The sequence below is a fragment of the Triturus cristatus genome, chromosome 4_1, assembly GCF_964204655.1.
Source record: "Triturus cristatus chromosome 4_1, aTriCri1.1, whole genome shotgun sequence".
Classification (NCBI taxonomy): domain Eukaryota; kingdom Metazoa; phylum Chordata; class Amphibia; order Caudata; family Salamandridae; genus Triturus; species Triturus cristatus.
In genome coordinates, this window is record NC_140585.1 from 299,325,116 (window position 1) to 299,345,241 (window position 20,126).

The 20,126-nt window shown below is 50.9% G+C and overlaps 1 protein-coding gene across 4 annotated transcripts in view; it reads right to left on the reverse strand.

Moving 5' to 3' along the window:
• Positions 1-15,828, reverse strand: part of BCL2L13 (BCL2 like 13) — a 425,050-nt gene extending 409,222 nt beyond the window's left edge. For 3 of the 4 annotated variants that reach the window (XM_085652167.1, XM_085652166.1, XM_085652165.1), the window contains exon 1: positions 15,698-15,775. The gene's annotated coding sequence lies outside the window, so the exon portion shown is untranslated. Of the gene's footprint in view, positions 1-15,697 lie in introns of all 4 variants that reach the window. The other variant, XM_085652164.1, reaches the window with a different exon arrangement.
• Between the last annotated feature and the right edge of the window lie 4,298 nt (positions 15,829-20,126).

Sequence of the window (20,126 nt, forward strand, 5' to 3'; positions counted from 1 at the left end):
TCTTATCCGTAAACAGTGTCCATTTACGATAAACAACATTTGAACTGATGACCTGAGAAGATACGCTGCTGTGACGTGCAAGTGGGAAGGGAAGCCCCTTAATGTCCTTTCAATCTATGTCCCTCCAGCGCTGAAACGTCCATGCTGTCTGACCTGGGTAAACTCTTACTAGACTTCCCAATGGGCATATTAATATTGGGAGGAGATTTCAATCTCGCAGTAGATGGAATAGACCTGCATCCTCCTCGACCTGACCCACAGGACTCATCCCCCGTGTTGGACTTCCTTATGGCGTTTGGCCTTGTGGACCTCTGGCGCCATTTTAACCCCGACTCTGGCTTTTACCTTTCACTCCGGGGCCCATGGTAGCCAGTCCTGAATCGACCATTTGTTCACACATACTGACAACCTCCCCAACTTTAGTGACGCTAAATCCCTGGCTCGTGGTATATCGGACCACTCCCCGGTTCTGACACAGCGGACTTTTATCCCGGAAACAATGCCGCCTCACTATATCTATTAACCTGTGGAGTCTGAAGATCCTGCAGATCAAAAGCGCTTTGATCAAAAGGTGTTAATCATTATTTCACCGAAAACGCACACTAAGGTCAATCTCACCGTATGTTATGGGGGGGTTTTGGGACTGTAATCAAGGGTCAGGCACACTCGTTGATGGCAGGACGCAAAAAGGAATGGACGACTAGTCTAGCAACACTGGAACAGGAGATAAGAGCTCTAGAGGACGAGGTGGCGGCAGCGATGAGCAACTTGCTCATACACAGAGTATTCGGCACTTAGATTACCGTTAGTTGGCGGTGGAGGCTGCCAAGGCCAAGCATAGTGCAACTCTTCATAGAATATACGAGTTAGGTGACTCCACTGGTAAGATGCTCGCATGTCTAGAGAGGCGAGAGATGGCTCAAAGATGGGTGCCCCTTATAGAGACAGATGCAGGGGACTTCATGACAGACCCACAGCACATTGCCTTCGCCTCCATATACACCTCTACTACTCGCACCACTCTGCAAGACTCCCGAGATCTTCTAGCCACTATTCCGGTGACGGTACTTACACCAGATGATCATAATTCACTAGAGGAAGATCTAACTGAAGAGGAACTTGCGACCGCCATCAGTTGCATTAAGTCAGGCAAGGAGATGGGCCCCCATGGGCTCCCAATAGAATGTTTTAAGTTAGTGTCGTCCAAGATAACGCCTGCTCTACACGCTATGTATTTAGAGAGCTACCATTCGGGGTCGCTGCCCAGAGAACTGATGCTAGCCTCTATTGTCGTCATATGCAAACCGGCGACAGGATGAGAGTCATATCGATCCATCTCGTTAACTGCCGAGGCGAAAATTCTGGCCACGGTTTTAGCCAACCATCTCATACTGGTAATATGTAAACTTGTCCACCCTGACCAGTCAGGCTTCATGCCCGGCTGTAACACGGCCCTTAACCTTAGACGTCTACATGGGGCACTGGGGAGTATCAACACGATCCTAGAAGATCCAGCATTATTATCGTTAGATGCAAAAATTGCATCTGATACCATCGAATGACCCTATCTGTTTGCTCTCCTTGAACGCCTGGGGTTTGGCCCGCACTTTATACAGTTGGTCTGGTTGTTGTACATGGATCCAACAGCGCAGGAGGTTGTCAACCAATATACCTCCCGCAGCTTCGGCTTAGGGAGGGGGACTAGACAGGTTGTCCCCCATCACCTCTCATCTTCACTTTACTGCTGGAGCCGCTGGCGACCTGGGTCAGAGGTGACCCCATGATTAGGGGCCTGAAGTGGACAAATCAGCACAAGGACAGAATCTCGCTCTATGCAGATGATGTCCTACTGTATGTTGCAGCGCCCGCAACCTCAATCCATAGATTCCTACAGATCTTTGTAATTTTCAGTGCCCATGCAGGATATAATATTCATTGGGCAAAGTCTGTTTTGTTCATGCTGCGGGGTCCGGTGCCACAGATGGCCAAAGACACCAATACTACAGTGGCCACTGAGGGCTTTCGCTAGCTTAGCATTTAGATCACTCCCAACCCGACCCATTTTTATGACGCTAATCTCCAACCCCCATTGGTCAGATTTCGGAAAGATGTACTTCACTGGCGGACACTGCATCTCACTTTACTTGGAAGAGCAGCGCTGTTTAAGATGCTAGCTTTCCCTCGTTTCTTGTATGTATTGCACAACACTCCACACAGAGTCCCCGATGCCTATTTTGTCAGTGTGGAGAGGGAGGTCAGAACTCTCTTATGGGATGGGAAGAATCCACGCATAGCGACACACAAGCTTACCAGAGGGTGTTATGATGGGGGGGTGGGGAGGGTAGGGGGGGAGGGGGAAATTGTGTTGCCTGACCCGAAACAATACTACTGGGCCTACCAGCTTGCAGTGGTTATTCAATGGGTCTTCGCCCCTCCATTGGAGCCGGCATGCCGTACAGATAGATGGGTAATGTGTAAGGGAGGATACCAGCGTGCACTATATTCTGATCTCAAGAGATTACACCTCACAGGCCCCACCGCCCACAAAGTGACACTTTGGCATATGGTGACAAAGGAACTGGGTTGGCACAACAAGCTGACACTGCTCACTCCCCTGTGGGAATCCGAACAACTTGGTACACTGGGTAGATGCCCGGGGTTCGACAAGTGGGACCTGATTGGAAGTTCCTTGGTGGGGGACCTCTGGAAGCGAAATGCTATGAGATCATTCGCTGATCTCCAAAAAGAATATCAGCTGGTCGGATCTGAGACATTTCGCTATCTTCAGTTCCGACACGTTGTCGCTAGTGGTGAGGCTTTGCCTGAGGCCTCCCCACTGGAGGATAGACTTTTGACGGACCCCCTGACAAGTAAAGCAATTTCGCTCACCTATTGCAAACTACTGTACAATAAACCGGATCCACTGGGCCGACTTTGACAATTGTGGGAAACTGACCTTGGTTACTCAGAGGATGATGACTGGCAGGAAGCCATTTCCTCCCCCCGTGAGGTTGCCATCCCTATGGGTCTCCGACTTGTCCAGCTCAAAATTCTGCACAGAAAAAAATCTAGCCGCATTCTTATTGGTTAGGATGTAGGATGGGCCGTCGCCCAAATCCTAATTGCCTTAGGGGGTGTGTATCCGAAGGCACCTTCCTTTATATCATCTGGGAGTGTCCGAAGTTAGACTTACTGGGAGAAAATTGTTTGCATGGACCTCAGTATAGCCCGCAATTACATATTGAGACGGATGCGGTGTATCCCCTGTCGCTGCAGCAGTTTCTATGTGGGACACTGCACAGACGTTATCATATCATAGACCCGGTGGGGAACACGAGGAGCCTGCTTTCGAGGGCTGACCTGTTCTCAGGACACCCCCGCGCCACATGGCCACCAGCTGTTGTGTGTGCAACTCGCCCCGCTGCTGCCCGCAGCCTCGCTGAGCCTGCCTCGCCGATCCCGCCCCCTGCCGTATTTACGTGTACTGTTGATTATATTTTGTTTCCTTTTTGTTTTTCCTGCATCTTGTTAATCTTGTTTTTGTTTCCCATTTGCTATTCTTGCTTTTTTGTTATTGCCTGTGCTGTTGTACTGTCACTCTGCCCCCCTGAGCCTGCCCGCCCCGCTCCCCACTTCCCGCCACCGTGCTAGCGGCCACGCCCCCTTTTCCTTCTGTGCCCTCCCCGCTCCCGCCTCCCAGCTGCTCCTCCCTCCCTCCCACTTGGCCATAAATGGCGACCGCGCGGCGCAGGTGAGTGTGACCTGTTCTCAGGACACCCCCGCGCCGCACGGCCACCAGCTGTTGTGTGCAACTCGCCACACTGCTGCCCGCAGCCTCGCTGAGCCTGCCTCGCCGATCCCGCCCCCCGCCGTATTTGCGTGTACTGTTGATTATATTTTGTTTCCTTTTTGTTTTTCCTGCATCTTGTTAATCTTGTTTTTGTTTCCCATTTGCTGTTCTTGCTTTTTTGTTATTGCCTGTGCTGTTGTACTGTCTCTCTGTCCCCTTGTGCCTGTCCGCCCCCCGCTTCCCGCCGCCGTGCTAGCGGCCACGCCCCCTTTTCCTTCTGTGCCCTCCCCGCTCCCGCCTCCCAGCTGCTCCTCCCTCCCACTTCGCCATAAATGGCGACCGCGCGGACGCGCAGCGGTCACGCGCAGCGGGCGCGCCAAAGGTAAGCCCGTCTGCACCCGTCCGCGCCTGGACCGCGCCCAGTGCCAGGACCCCCTGGTCCCCACCGACGCAAGACGACCCGACAGACCTGCGACGCCGCCGCCCTCAACGCACTCAATGCCGGCCGGAACCCCGCCTGCTGCCGGGCCGCCCCGAAACGCTTCCACGGACCCTTCACCTGCACAACCTGCAAGTTCACCTGCCTCCGAACATGCACCGCGCCCGCCAAGCCAAACCCCAGCAGCGACCTCAAGTGCATCCTGCTCAACACCCGCTCCGTCCACAGACACGCCGTCGAACTCTGGAACCTACTCGACACAACATCACCAGACGTCGCGTTCCTCACTGAAACATGGATGAACGCCTCCTCAGCCCCCGACATCGCCATCCCAGATGGATACAAGATCATCAGGAGGGACCGCGTCAACCAGACTGGGGGAGGCATCGCCATCGTCCACAAAAACACCATCCGCATCACGACCGACGCCGACGACACCTACACCGCCACCGAACACCTCCACTTCCAGATTCACACCGACCCAAAGACGACCCTCAGAGGCACCCTCATCTACAGACCCCCAGGACCACGCACACAATTCAGCAAAGACATCACGGACTTCACCAGCCCACACGCCCTCCCCTCCGCCGACTACATCCTCCTAGGGGACCTCAACTTCCACCTGGAGAACAACAAGGACCGCAACACCGTCACCCTGCTGGACAGCCTCGCCAACCTCGGACTCAAGCAACTGGTCAACACCCCCACCCACTACGCCGGCCACACGCTAGATCCCGTCTTCTCATCCAGCAAGCACATCGCCTTCAGCCACTCCACCGGACTTCACTGGACAGACCACAGCTGCGTCCACTTCAGCTTCAGAAAAACCACCACCACCCGCAGCAGGTTCCTCACAGAAGCTGGAACAAGATCACCGCCGACCAACTCACCACCTCCCTCAGCCAGAACCCACCTGCCAGCACACCGGACCCCAACGAAGCAGCCCGCAACTTCACGCAGTGGCTGACCGCCTGCGCAAACGTCCTCGCACCACTGAAGAACCCTCCCAGCAAACCCAGAAGCAAGAAGGCCCCCTGGTTCACCGACGAACTCAAGGACTCCAAGAAGACCTGCCGCACCCTCGAGAAAGCCTGGCTCCTCGACCAGACCACTGACAACATGACCGCCCTCAAACACGCCACCCGCAAGCACCACCAGCTCATCCGCGCCACCAAGAAGAAATCACTGAAGAATCGACTGGACAACAACGCCCGCGACAGCAAGGAACTCTTCAGCATCGTCAAGGAGTTCTCCAACCCCAGCACTGGCAACAACGACATCACCCCATCACAAGATCTCTGCGACTCCCTCGCCTCGTTCTTCCACCGCAAGATTGCCGACATCCACAACAGCTTCGGCGCACCATCCTCACACCGAACCGTCGAACCAACGCACCCCACCGCCACCCTCCGCACCTGGACCGCAGTAACTACCGAAGACACAGCCCGCACGATGAACACCATCCACTCCGGATCTCCGACTGACCCCTGCCCCCACCACGTCTTCAACAAGGCCGACTCCCCCATCGCACCCCAACTCCGAGACGTCATCAACACCTCCTTCGACACCGCCACTTTCCCGGAGAGCTGGAAGCATGCCGAGCTCAGCGCCCTACTGAAGAAACCAACAGCGGACCCCACCGACCTCAAAAACTTCTGCCCCATCTCGCTCCTCCCTTTTCCTGGCAAAGCCAGAGAAGATCGCCAACAGACAGCTTGCCGCCTTCCTCGAGACGAATGGATCCCTCGACGTCCGGTTTCAGAGCCAACCACAGCACCGAGACCGCCCTCATCGCAGCCACCGACGACATCCGAGCCCTTCTCGACAACGGGGAAACAGCGGCACTCATCCTCCTGGACCTCTCCGCCGCGTTCGACACTGTCTGCCACCGCACCCTAGTCCAACGCCTCAGCAACACCGGCATCCAAGAGAAGGCATTGAAGTGGATCATCTCGTTCCTCGCTGGAAGAACACAGAGAGTCCGCCTCCCCCCGTTTTGTTCCGAGGCCACCGAAGTCATCTGCGGCGTCCCGCAAGGATCATCACTCAGCCCCACCCTCTTCAACGTCTACATGAGACCTCTCGCAGCCATCGCACGCCAACACAACCTCAACATCATCTCCTACGCCGACGACACCCAGCTGATCCTCTCCCTCACCAGAGACTCCGACACCGCCAGAACCAGCCTCCACGAAGGGATGAAAGACGTCGCCGAGTGGATGAAGAACAGCCGCTTGAAACTGAACACAGACAAGACGGAAGTCCTCATCCTTGGACCATCACCCTCCGCCTGGGACGACTCCTGGTGGCCCCCAGCCCTGGGCACCGCCCCAAAGCCGACAGACCACGCACGCAACCTGGGCTTCATCCTGGACTCCTCCCTCTCGATGACCAGACAAGTCAATGCCATCTCCTCCTCATGCTTTCACACCCTCCGCAAAATCTTCCGATGGATCCCGATCGAAACCAGGAAGACTGTCACCCAGGCCCTCGTCAGCAGCCGGCTGGACTACGGAAACACCCTCTACGCCGGAACCACAGCCAAGCTACAGAAAAGACTACAACGCATCCAGAACGCCTCCGCCCGACTCATCCTGGACATCCCTCGACGCAGCCACATCTCTCGCCATCTGAGGAACCTGCACTGGCTCCCCGTCAACAAGAGGATCACGTTCAGGCTCCTCACCCACGCACACAAGTCTCTCCACAACCTGGGCCCCAAGTACCTCAACGACCGCCTGACCTTCCACACGCCCACCCGCCAGCTACGGTCCGCTAGCCTCGCCCTCGCCGCCGTACCACGCATCCGAAGAGCCACCGCCAGAGGCAGATCCTTCTCCTACCCGGCGGCCAAGACATGGAACTCCCTCCCCATCCACCTTCGGCTGACCCAGGACCACCTCGCCTTCAGGAGACAACTCAAGACCTGGCTGTTCGAGCAGTAGCGGCCCCCTTCCCCCAAGCGCCTTGAGACCCTTCCGGGTGAGTAGCGCGCTATACAAGTGCTATGATTGATTGATTGATTGATCCCGTAGGCAAGATATCACACTGCTTTACTCCCCAAAATTGCCACTTTAACTATGCGACTGGCTACCAATGCGGCAAGAGAGGGAATTTATCCAAGCTGTGCGGTTGCTCAGCCTCACTACTGCGGGAGATTACTTTGAGGAAGATGTGGTGAAACACTGGGAAAAGTTAAAATAGATTATTTTGCTGCCCCTGCGATGATAAAATGTAATTATTTCCGTGCAAGGCATGCGCTACACGCAACATTGGGTGCAGTGATGCTAGAACCGCACGAATACGCCCCTCTAATGTACTCGTTGGGAGCCAAATCTCAGCAACACAGGATTTCGATTTTGTATGCCCCCTCCAGCTTGGGAACAGGCCCGGTGAATGTGAAGGCTCTACGAGAATGGCGAGCAGAGTTAGAGCTAGACATCACAGATGAGCAGTGGACGTATTGCTGCACATTTATAAAGTCTATCTCCCAAAATGGCAGACATCGCCCGACACACTTTAAGTACTTGCAACGGGTGTACTACACTTCGGTTCGCCTACATAAATATGGCCATAGAGAGGATGACAGATGTATAAGGTGCGGGCGGAATTAGCAAATTTCACTCACCTTGCCTGGGGCTGCCCAGATATTCAGAGGTACTGGGAGATGGTACACATTGCATTACAAGATATTGCGGAGGTGAGATTTAAGCTGACCCATTGGAGGCCTTGCTGGGCTATGTTAAAGAGTATCAAAAGAGTATCAAAAGAGTAAGCGCAAGCTGCTTGCGCTAGGCCTCCTTATGGCAAATCATAGGGTAGCGATACGGTGGATGAAGGGGCCTACCCCCACAATCCAGGAATGGCGCACCGACAAGTCATACTGCAACACACAATCGGAAAATGTTAATGCCCACTAGGTGTAAACCAAAGGACTTCTGGGACCCTTTCAAGGCTTACCTTGCTCGTCACACATCGGCTGAAGAGTCAGAGGGAGAACAAGATTGAAAAGGCGCCGGCTGACTTAACAAGCACGTAAATGATCGAGATGCACCATTGTTGTCATCTACCATATAGAGTGTGGGGAACGGGCCGGGTCACCTCTTAGTAGGGGCGTTGGGCGCTGTGGTTTCCAGAACGCATTGGATAAGTATCCAGCTGTGGGTTTATGTCTCCTGAACTATCAAGTTAAATGGTTGTAACTAAGTAATACTGGTCATGATGCTACCAGTTCTCTGTATGCTGCTGCACTTACTGTAATGTTTGTCGAGATTTAAGGTTGTATGCCAAATGAAAATCAAGTTGTTGTTTTTTAGGTCGGGGGACCGTCCGGTCTGACGAAGGCAGAACCGGAAGTCCGGAGATCTTATGATGCTTAGAGTGGCTATTTAGCCCGCCTCTCTTTTTGGCTCTCCATTGGCTGGCTTCCTAAACGGAGGCCAGCCATTGGAGGAGAGAGCCGTCCCTCCAAATAGGCTCCGTCTTTTTCAGATTCGGGGGCGTGTTCCGTGCTCTTCTTTCCACTTTTTAGCCACGCCTTTTTAGGTCTCGGCTCGAAGGCTGCGCTTGCGCAGTCACGCTCCGAGATTTAATGTTTTGGAGAAGAGGGGCTTGAACCCGCCCCTCTTCTCTCCTCTTCTCCATTGGCTGGCCTCTTAAATGCTGGCCAGCCATTGGAGAAGAATCTTTGTCTCGCAAAACAAGCCCCGTCCTTTTCGGATTCGGGAGCGTGTTTTTTCGCTACTTTTCGCTGGGCGTGTTTTTCTCTCCTCCAGCCAATGGCAAGAGGAGAGAAAATAAAAACACGCCCCCAAATCCGAAACCGCCGCTGCGTTTCTCCGAGGCATTTCTGCTTCGCCTCGGAGAAAGGCGGCGGCGTTCATGGCTCTCGCTGCCCTATCCTCGCAACCTGGAGCTTGTGGTGAGGTGTGCTCTGATGTTTACTTTTCCAACTCAGGTCACAAACCATAACACGTTTAAATCCTGGTTTCTCCACTTGACACTAACCGTGTGATCTTGCGCAAACCACTTTAACTCCCGGTGCAAAGTTCTGTATTCCCCGGGAACGGTCTAAGCTCCAATATTAAGCCTTATCTTGGAAGACTGCATCCTCCTGCACTGGAGCCGCACTGTTGGGGTCCCCCGTACCCCAGGATGTCCTCGGTGCTGGCAGAGCTGCAGAAAGGAGGTCCAAGTGTCCGTCCCTGCCGCGCAGCTCCTTATGCGCCCTTGGCTCCTTTGTGCACTGCACCCTCAGCTGCAGCGGGTGGAGAACGAAGGATCCGCTGAAGAGTGGGCGCGGTGCCCTGGCACCCCCGGGTCCGCACGGGTCCAGCTGGGAATGCAAGGTGAGTGTGTGGGGTGCCACAGGTGCACTCTTCTTCCCCTGCAGTTAGCCTTGCGGAGCTCTCAGCTATGGCACAGTACCGGTGCTTGACACGGATCCTCCCCCCTACCTTTAAGTACAGTGCATCCGCCCTATCCAATTACAGCGCCATTTCCACCCCCGCGGCCCCTCCCGGCCCCTTGTGCGCTCTATTGTTTGCTAACAAGCTTCTGATGCAATTTAAGAGCCGCCAGACTGCCAGGCTGGGAGGATGTGCCTTATTCATGAGGCGCTGCGGTGGCAAACCTTCAAGTCTTGGCACCTCCCACAGTGCCCTCGTGTGATGGGCAAGGCGCTATAGGTCACCCCTCTAAAAGCAGCTCAGTGTGTTGGGACCCTACTGCAAAGAGTACCGTTAAACCCAGGCTGTCATGATTGGGCAGATATAGGCCGCAATCCTTACGAGGTCGATATATTTACAGCCATATGTGAAACTCAACCCGTTATCCTTCGGAGATCTATATAATCAGGGCCACTTGAATTATGTGATTCTGCAGCCGCAGCGTTTTCCACATAATTATAGATTTGCCCCATTTGCCACTTGATCCATCCACTGCTGTATCTGCAGATTTTAACCAAACAATGCGTCTAGCTGAATCGCATCAAACGTTACTAAATATGTGGCGACCCCTGTTTCCGCACAATAGAATGCCACCCGCAAAGGTTGACTGGTTATCCATCCTTCAGTTGTTTATGGCCGTATTTGGTTGTTAAACTGGTACCAAGGAGGTCAAATCTTTGGCCAGAAAGTGTTAGCAAGTATAAAAAAAACACAAAATAATGAAGCAATACTATAAAAAAGTGCCTCATTATACTGCATAGTTGCCTTTTTTGCCTCCTAGTTTGGTCCTCCCTTTCTGCGTCATTCGAGTGGCCTAGGAGATAATAAATATCATAATTCAAATTAGGCATGTCATCTTTCCAATGTCGATAAAAATAGTCCTGCAGGTGACACAGCCTTTAATCCTTCTGAGGCTGCTAATGTGAAGGACATTCTACTCACTCCCTCCACTTTTCAACAGCAATCCAGACGATACCATGAAAGGGGCGGGGGAGGGGGGAAATAAATGCTCTATAATTGTATTATCTTAGCTTTTATTTGTCTCGAGGATTGTATTCACAATGTTAGCATACACTATACATTGGTTCTTTTCTCTCCGGCAGATCTAGCATCTTTGAGCTTACCCCTTTACTGCACCTCCTTTCAGCACTGAAGTTGGCAGACATAGTGATTGTGGTGCGGCTGTGGTGGGAAGGGAACGTTTGGGAGTACTTGTGAGGGGGGAGATTAAAGTTAACAACCTCTGACTGTTCGGGGCAACGCGTTCTGCTTACATGATGAGTGTGAGCTCAGATGCATGATGGGTCGTGTAGTTTGCTTGGTCCTTGCGAGGGTAGTTAACCCTACCCAGATTGTATTTTGTTACAGGTTCGGATTTATAATTCTCCTGTAAGAATGAGTTAAAAGTAGGGCTACAAGTCTTAGAAGGCACAGCGAAAAACATAAACTCGGCGAGCTGCTCACGCATGGATCAGGGCACATGAGAATTTAAACAAATTCGCCTTCAAAGTCTCCTAAGTGGTCGAGGTCAAGAGGCAGGTCAGTGGGTCCTATAATTCAAACAAAGGACGTAGACTTAGGGCAAGAGCAGCCGACTTTGGAGCTGACGCACAGGGTTCGAGTGTCGGCCTTGGTTCAGCATCCTGTGATATCTTAATCTTCCCGTGTTTATAAAAAATTAATGTCTTGTGTAAGGTAACTGGTGGTCATTTAAAGCGCTCCAATACCTTCGGGTAGAGGTTGCGCTATATCTACCTGCAAAAAAATAAACAATGGATTTAGGAAGAGAAGGGGGCCGCAGAGGTGGGTGTTCATAGCTCTTTGACTTCACAGCCTGTAAGCGCTTTGTGAATATACACATCATTAGTTTAAACAAGCACGCGCCTCGCGCTACAAGTGGGAATGGGGGTGGGGTGGGGGGGGGCAAGAGCCCACAAAGCGTTTCCCTTGCAGGAGCATTTGTGAGTGATTAAGCTATTGACATTGTAAATAACAATACCGTTTCTTTAACCCCTTCGGTGCCACGCCCTTTCCCCCTCCTGTGCCGGGCGTTTCCTTAGTGGGCGGGTTTCATGACGAGATAGTCTCGTCATGGGCACAGCACGACCGTGCTCCATTACGAGACTATCTCGTCATGGGCACAGAAGAGGTTAACCCCTTCAGCGCGGCGCGGATTTCCGCACCACGCTGAAGGTTCCGTGCGCGGGCGGGGCCATGACGGAACGGTTCCGTCATGCGCACAGCACAACCGACGTGCATGACGGAACCGTTCCGTCATGCGCGTCGAAAGGGTTAAATCTTTTAAAAACACAAACAAAAATAATGTCATGAGCAATGCCAATAGCTCTAACTTTAACAATGCCGAGACCATTGCATTGTAAATGCTTGTTTTTTTAATGTAGCCGTCTCCTAAAAGGCACCGTTATATTTCAGAGCTGCCCAGGCACCAATAGGTCTTAGCGGTACAGAGAGCGCTGTCCCGGGGCCCAGCGAGTACATGTGCACTGACCCCTGTAACCAGGAAAAAAAGCATCGCTAGTACCGAGCCAAAGCTTCCGTAACTATTCCTGGAATAGAAGCATTGTTGGTTGTCCGGGCGTGAGCTGTCTGTCCCTTGTTTTCAGATAGTGACGGGCATGTACTGATTGTCTTTAGCATAAAAGCAAAGTTCGCACCGCTACATTAAATGAAGAGATGAATAGGAAGTGTAGCTGCTGTTATGAATGCAGCTCAGTATAAGCACAGATGTGTCTACTGTGCTCACAGCGGTATGTTAACTGGCAATGGCTCAGTACACAAAGATGCGCGAACGTACTCATTCAAAACAAGTGAAAGCATACCAGGAACTTCCGTACACGGGTAAAGGGCATGCACGCGCCCGTGTATTAACCAAAGGCAGAACTGCACGTGAAACATCCTCAGCTCTGAGGCGGCGCATGCAGAGGTGACATCAATAGGCACAGTGCTACGCATGCACGTGTGCCCCATTCACAAAATATACTTACTGGAGAGGCGCCGCTGCGCTTGTAGTGAACTCAGTCTCGAGCTAAGGCTGCACTTGCAGTGTGCTCAGAACAGGCGCAGCGCGAGGGATGTACGAGCAGTACTCAGCATAGAAGCAAAGCGAGCAAGGGCTGCACGTGCAATGTGTTCAATACAGGGGCAGAGCGAGAAAGGGCTGCACTTGCAATGTGCTCAGTACAGGGGCAGAGCGAGCGAGCGATGTACTTGCAACGTGCTCGGGACAGAGCGAGCGAGCGATGTACTTGCAATGTGCTCAGTACAGGGACAGTGCGAGAGACGGATACAATTGGAGTACTCTGTACAGTGGCAGCACGTGCAGTAAACGACGAGGACTCGGACAGGAAGGGACAATCAGTGGAGACAGTCCAACATGCGTTGCACTCATTACAGAAGCAGACTTGTACATGCAGGAGACAGTGCGGGTGGGGTTGCACACAAGTACGGAGGTGGGGTTGCACACAAGTACGGAGGCCTGCCTTTGCCCGAAGTTTGCACCCCTTAATCCTCCGCTCGTCATCCTAGTTGTAGCCTGTAACTTAAATATACAAAGAGCAAACAAGTATCTCCATTAGCGTAGCAAATAGCGTTTTCTTTGTATCCTCGTACTTGTGGTTCTTTTTTGGCGAGGAGACACAAGACTGCAAGTACTAGAAAGCAAAGAGAAACGGTAGAACTTTGTCGCCCCAACATTTGATACAGCGCACACTCGGACGCTTTACATGAGCACCAGATATATTTGGTCCGGTTCATTAATTCGGTGGGAGATGAGCGCGGAGCATACAGGGGATCTTCCAGAGTGCTGTGTTAGCTAATGCCCTGTCCATAAATAACCATCTCTTCCCCGATTCAGACCTGGACCATTCTACCAAGTATCTAAGTTGTGACTCTTGAAAATAGGGAGCCACGAAGGGGATGCCCAGACCGCCCTCCTCCGGGGCCGCCAGCTATGGTCTCCTCTCATCCGTGCACGCTTACCTGCCCAGACAAAATTTTGGAGGGCTTTTTGCATGGCCTGCGGAGGCCGGACCAGCAAGGTTAGGACTTTGTATAGGGTTCTGGAAAGGATCGTCATCTTCAATGCAGCTATCCTGCCTAGCCATGAGAGTGGGTAACGATGCCATTGCGCTAGGTCGGCCTTCACTTTCCCGAGTAGTTCTTGGTAGTTATATTGCAGTATGCCCCCACCTTTTGCCTGGTGCAACAAAAACCCAGTTTCCCACAACAGCCATGGGAACCAAATCACCACAATTGACCCCTGAAAAATCTATTGACATTAATAAGCTTCGCACTTCTGATTCGTCTCACAAACGGAAAATGAAGACCAATTTAGATAGACGCTGCTGTGCCATAACGCCATACTTGCCCAGTCTAAAATACCAGTAATCGAGTATCACAGTATTTTTGTATTGGCAACAAGACCAGAAATATGTATGTTTCACGTTTAGAAAATAGTAATTACAATGTAGTTATATAGAGGTTCAGGAGCACCAACAGAGACCATTCTGTCTACCTCTTCTGCCTCAGCTGTCTGCGGTCTAGTCCAACATGTTCTCACTTGCTGCTTTTACTAAGTAAACTTTGTCGGGGAGCTGGAGGCTATTGTATTCAGGGAAGGCCCCCTTGGCTGATGGCACAAACTTCGCTCCTCCTCCCCAGTTTTCACCTGAATCACCCTCATGTCAGCTTCTTCCTACTAGTGCTAAAATGTAGATGAGGAGAGGGTGTAAATGTTAAGGAGATAGGAAGGCTAGAGTATTTTAAATGGGGAGTCTGAACTCTGAAGCCTGTACAAGAAAAAAGCATGAATAAACACAATGTGGCTTGAATTGCAAGAGCCATTTAAGGGAAGAGGCGTGGGAGCAGCATGATCTGTACGTCGACACATCCTTGCGCCCCAACGAATGCCAACGCCCTGGGCGTGGGCCGAGCTCGCCCGTGCTAAAGGCAGGCCATGTGTACAAGCACATACAAATGGAACAAAATTAGTATCCGCAATACACACTTTAGATCCAATACAGAGAAGGGCTGCACGAGCGGAGGACAAAATACAGTGGCAGCACACGCAGTAGACAGTGCATAGGCCAGGATACACATGCAGAGGACACAATCCGTGCATACAGCGCAGCACAAGTAGTAGACAGTACATAGGCAGCATAAGCAGTACACGCTTTATTTAGGTCCATTACAGAGACAGGGGTGCACAAGCAGTAGACAAAGCAGAGGCCAAGGTTAATCGGCTAAGAACACAATGCAACGGTACAGAAGCAGTACAAAGATGTACGTGCTTCATACCCCCTAACAGGTACAAAGCAACACAAGCAAAGGACACTATACAGTGGCACCACAAGCAGTAGACAGTACAGAGTCAGGTTGCCCAAGCACTGAATACAATACAGAGCAGCAACACAATGGACACAGCTCAATTACAGAGACAGGGCGCCACAACAGTAGGCAGTGCAGATGCCAGGTTGCACACGCACAGAAAGAATACAATACAGAGCAGCAAAGTACTAACACAGCACAAGCAGTGCACCACTTAGCTCCATTACAGAGACAGGACAGCGCACGTAGTAGACACAGAACAGAGGCAGCAAACAGTACGTGCTTTAGATACAGTAGAGAACAGGGCTTGCAAATGCAGAATCTTAAATAAAGAAGTAGTGCCCCATAAACAGTGTGACCTCTGCGCAACTGTAATCGGCCCATGCCATCGACAGCTGCAGGTCACACAGCAGGAGCACTCTCCGAGTCGCTGCCCTTGCCCTGAATCAGGAGGTCAGTTATACGTTAGGGCGGGGTGACTGCTGCCCCCGTGCGGCAACGTGCGAGTGCCGCCAGAGGCGGCCAGCACCAGCTGCCCCCTGTCTCGTCACCTCTTTCCCAGGGACAGGGTCATAGTTGCTGCCCCCAGCCCAAGCGCCCTCCTATCCCATAAGCTGCTAGTGAGCTTTGCGTGTGGCAGTGCAGCCACCTGTCACAGTCTCTCCAACGCCTTACCTGGACCTTGGAGCTGCTCCTTTACTGCTGCTCCTACTTCACGCAAACGAGCGCCGCCATGATGGATGGGGCAGGGCCACTGGGGGCACGCACGCGTCATGACATCATAAAAAGCACATGCCCCAGCCAATATCCCCATTCGGAGAAAAGGTTACTCCGCCCACACTATAAATTAGAAGTTCGCCCTAAGCAGACGGGGGAAGGAAAATTGGAAAGCTGTATAGAAATCAAACATCTAGTGAACTTCTCTGTAGGTTGCCTTCAGTGTAGAAGTAAAGAAAGGAAATTATAGGAAAGTTAAACAAGACAGCGTTAAAAGCATGGATAGCGGACAGTATGCTTAAATAAGGTCAATATTTAAGCAACATTGCTGGGATTCATTTGAGCAGCAAGTAGCAGTTTTAAGAGGATCTGGTAGACATGTGGCACATTGAACAACTTTGGTGTAGTGCAGAGTACATAAACCAACAATAACATAACAAGAAAAGTAAAATGAACTATTTTGAGACTAAGGCAAGCATACACGCATTCACACAAGCATACAATAGCAGAGTATATGAAATCACAACATAATATAATGTTCAGTGTATTTCACTGTGAGCCCCTGTTAAGTTAGAGTAAAGAAGATCCAACAAGGTCATTTGATGAAGAACATCCGTTTATTCAGGTCGCATAGAAATAAGCCCACAACCGCTTTTCTGCTGTGCTCGGTGCAGCTGCCCACTGAAAAGAGCTGGAGCAGAACACCAAGCAGTGGCGGCTGGTGACATTTGAAAGTGGTGAGGCATAAATCAATTGTCGTACTTCACTGTGGCGATCAAGCCTGAACCACAAAGTTCAGGGAAAATTTTGAAAAAAAGAGTGGGCAAATGGTGCATTTTCCAGCAACTCCAATATGCACCAACCTTAAATGGGACCTGAGCCCTAGACTCCGGGAACCCTACCAAATCTCAAGCCTAAACCCTACAAAACCAGCCTCAGTCTTTTCTATTTTCTGGCTTTGCTACCGTTCCAGAACTCCAAATATGACGACTCCCCATTGCAACAGATTTAGACAAATGGGTGGTAACACAAAATAAAGAGGCGCACAAATCAACTCCCACATATAGTTATCACCTAGATGGAACAGGCGCTGCCTTCCACATGGAAATAAAATTAAATTTGAATTTGGTAAAGCTAACAGCCTTTTATCATTTGGAGGACGATATGGTTTAGTAAAAATAATTATGTAAAACGAACACCTCTTTTTTACAGCGCTTAGGAGCAACAAAACAGTAAAATGAAACACTCTACTTGTTATTATAAATCTATCAAGCAAATTAATGATATACGATGCCTCTAAGAGATACACAAACATCACTTTAAAGTCTTCATAGAACGTGGAATCTTCCCTTGACTCCCACCACCCACCTGTTGCCAATAGCCAATTCTGTAAACTTGCATAGCCATGGTCCGAACACCAAAAGAGATGACCACGTGGGAAGCTGATTCAAGGCTTATGGGACCAGAAACAGCAGCCATTTCAAACGCTTTCATAAACCGCTGACAGCTCGAAACCAGCATACCTCCGGATTAAGTTGTGCAAAAAACAATAAATGTACAGAAACACTCATCCCCAGTGCTCCTCATCATGCACAGCATTCTGTAAGACGTTCTTGAATGAGCCTGCCAGTCAGGTCTCGCGTCTCTTTAAACTGGAAGTCTGCCTCACAGGCAGTCTCCCTCAAGACACTGTCCAAACCGGCCAGTTAGCCTCAAGGGCGCACATTGCGTGCTGCATCCTGCCAAGTCATGTGTTTCTAAGTTTGTAAATGTAGGTGCACCTCAAATGAGTTCCTTAAACGGACGCAGTGCACTGTCTGCTTATTTACAGTCTGTTGGGCACATCTGTGTTTAGTATTCCGTGGCTTGGCAAACCTGTATTCCACATGCACGACCATTCTGAAAAAATATCTGATTTGGGAAACGCAAGTTTCTAAAGCACAAATGTTTTCAGCTTCTCTCCCTTTAATACATCACTCGTCCCCCCTTATCCCACTCTCGTGACACTGGTTAATGTATGTGCAGCTCCTATGCAAGAGGGGAGGGGAAGTGAGGCAGAAAGGGGATGATGTTGCCTGACGGGTGCGTGCAGGAGGGCTTGCTGGTGCTGGATGGTGCAGAGCAAACAGACACCTGTTTTGTCGCCATTCATCTTGAGCCAGCTGGATCTCCCCCAGCCAGTCAGCGTTAAACGTCTCTAACTTAACTGTGGACAATTGTTTCATCTTTTCTTGGCCCTTGTATATTTGATAGTTGATAATGGTGTGCTTTTAAATAACGTTCTTCCTTACGCTGATATTTGGCATCTAGGTTAATTCAGTGCTTTAAGTACAAGTATTGAAGCTGGCCATCTTATGGCATTGTGCACAGGACCTATATAGTATTGTTGCACAGTCCCTGTGTGCCAATCTTTATTGCCTTATTTTTTCAATGACTGGCCCTTAGCTTTTCAATTTTGTTATTGTTCAGAATGATGTTAAAACGTAATTATGTTTGAGAATTTCACCCTTATGTCACCACGAAATGAAAAGTTGTTGATAACGCCAAAGTGGTTGTTTCTGATGTAACAAAGGATACGTAACGTTACTGTACCAAGTTTCAGTTATAAACTGCCTTCTTTTCAATTCCACTCTTTAATGGAAATTCCGCTCCTTTTTTAACCTCTTCGCCGCGGCGGGAATTCCGCCGCGGCGCTGGGGAGTGCGGGGGGGCAGCGCGGTGGCGCTGTGCTCATGACGGAGCCGCTCCGTCATGAGCCACGGTTGAGCTGTGCTCATGACGGAACGGTTCCGTCATGACTCCGCCCAGTTGCGTTGTCCCCCCGCACAGGCGGGGAAACAGCGCCGCGTGGGCGGAGCGGCCGCCAACGGTCGTGGCATGGCGGAACCGTTCCGTCATGAGCACACGGCAACCGTGGCTCATGACGGAACGGTTCCGTCATGAGCGGGGAAGGGGTTAAATGGTTCGTTGAAATAATTAGATATGATGCGGTTTCACAAACATTGCCACAGCCTTTAGAGTGAATAATAAAGCAGTTGAATGAAGTATTCTGATCAGAGTACACGGCCCTTGTGTATCTTCCTAGTCGTTGATTACAAACGCGGCTTAGATGTAGGTGATGGGGTGTGATAGGTTTACGCAATTTGCGAGGGACGTGGTCAGTGGCTACTAACTACTGAACTTTAGTGGTGCTCACTTAAAACCTGTCAGTGCCTTCATCATTCCTCGAGATGTGTGCCCGGGCCGGGTTTGTCAAACTGGGCATATACATCGCTCTCTGAAGAAAACGTATAGACTTGGTAAATGGCACGTAACTGTAGCTGTCATTATAATGAGGGGAAGGAAGTATTCTTAAAGTTACCACTTTGAGCAAAACACAGTTTTCATGACTTGCTCTGTAAATCCGAGTAGTAGTTTAATATCAGCATGATCCCACTCCCGAGCGCTGTCTGGCGCTCGTGCAGTAAGGCTCGCGCTCCAATACTCACGCGGAGGGGGTGTCGCGCGGGGGAGGTTAAAATAAAGCACCATTATTATTATTAAGCTAACTAAACTTACCTGATCTGCGCCACCTCTGTGAGTCCTCCTGGTCCTGGGCCGAGGTCCGACTTCCGAGTTGGTGCCTTGGCAAGTACCGCCTGCTCTCAGCCAATCCAGACGCTGCTCCAGCAGCAGCGTCAGGATTGGCGTGAGCAGTAATGCGCATGTTCTGTTTAGGGCTTAACATGTTTTTGCGACCAGCCCGAACATGCGCACTAGGGTGCTCATTAGAAGAGCGGCATGGAACAACCCTCGCTCTTCTAATGAGCAGCCTAGTGTGCGCATGTTCAGGGCTGGTCACAAAATGTTTAAGCCCTAAACAGAATATGTGCACTCTTGCTGTGCGCTCCGCCGACGACCCCCTGCGTGATAGGTTATGGTGAATGTCAATCATTGACACTATCTTGCAGCTGAACTGGACTCCTCTCCTGTAGTGCTGCCCCACCCCCTTCTAAGCCGACTAACCCAGCTCTTGCGGCTGCCGCCTGGGATACAGGGATTGCTGCCAGAGTGACGGCAACGCTCAGTGGGGCAACGCCCAAGCGCCCTAATTGATGCACCGCCCCTGACACCAAGGATCATCAGAACGCAGGTCACACTTGAAAGAATACAAGTGGTCCCGAGCAGGAGCATGAGACGATAACAAGTTGTCTTTAAAGGCACAGGACAACTTGTTAACATAACATGCCCTTCCATATAAAATGTGTAATTTCTGTGGCATTACAGTTCTACTACGTTTTTTTCGTCTTGATTTAAAGTATCATGCTGAAGGGCTGGTCTGATGATAAGTGGAAGTGCGTTCCAGTAATTGGGTTCAAGAAGGTAAAAGAATTGGAATTTGTATGGT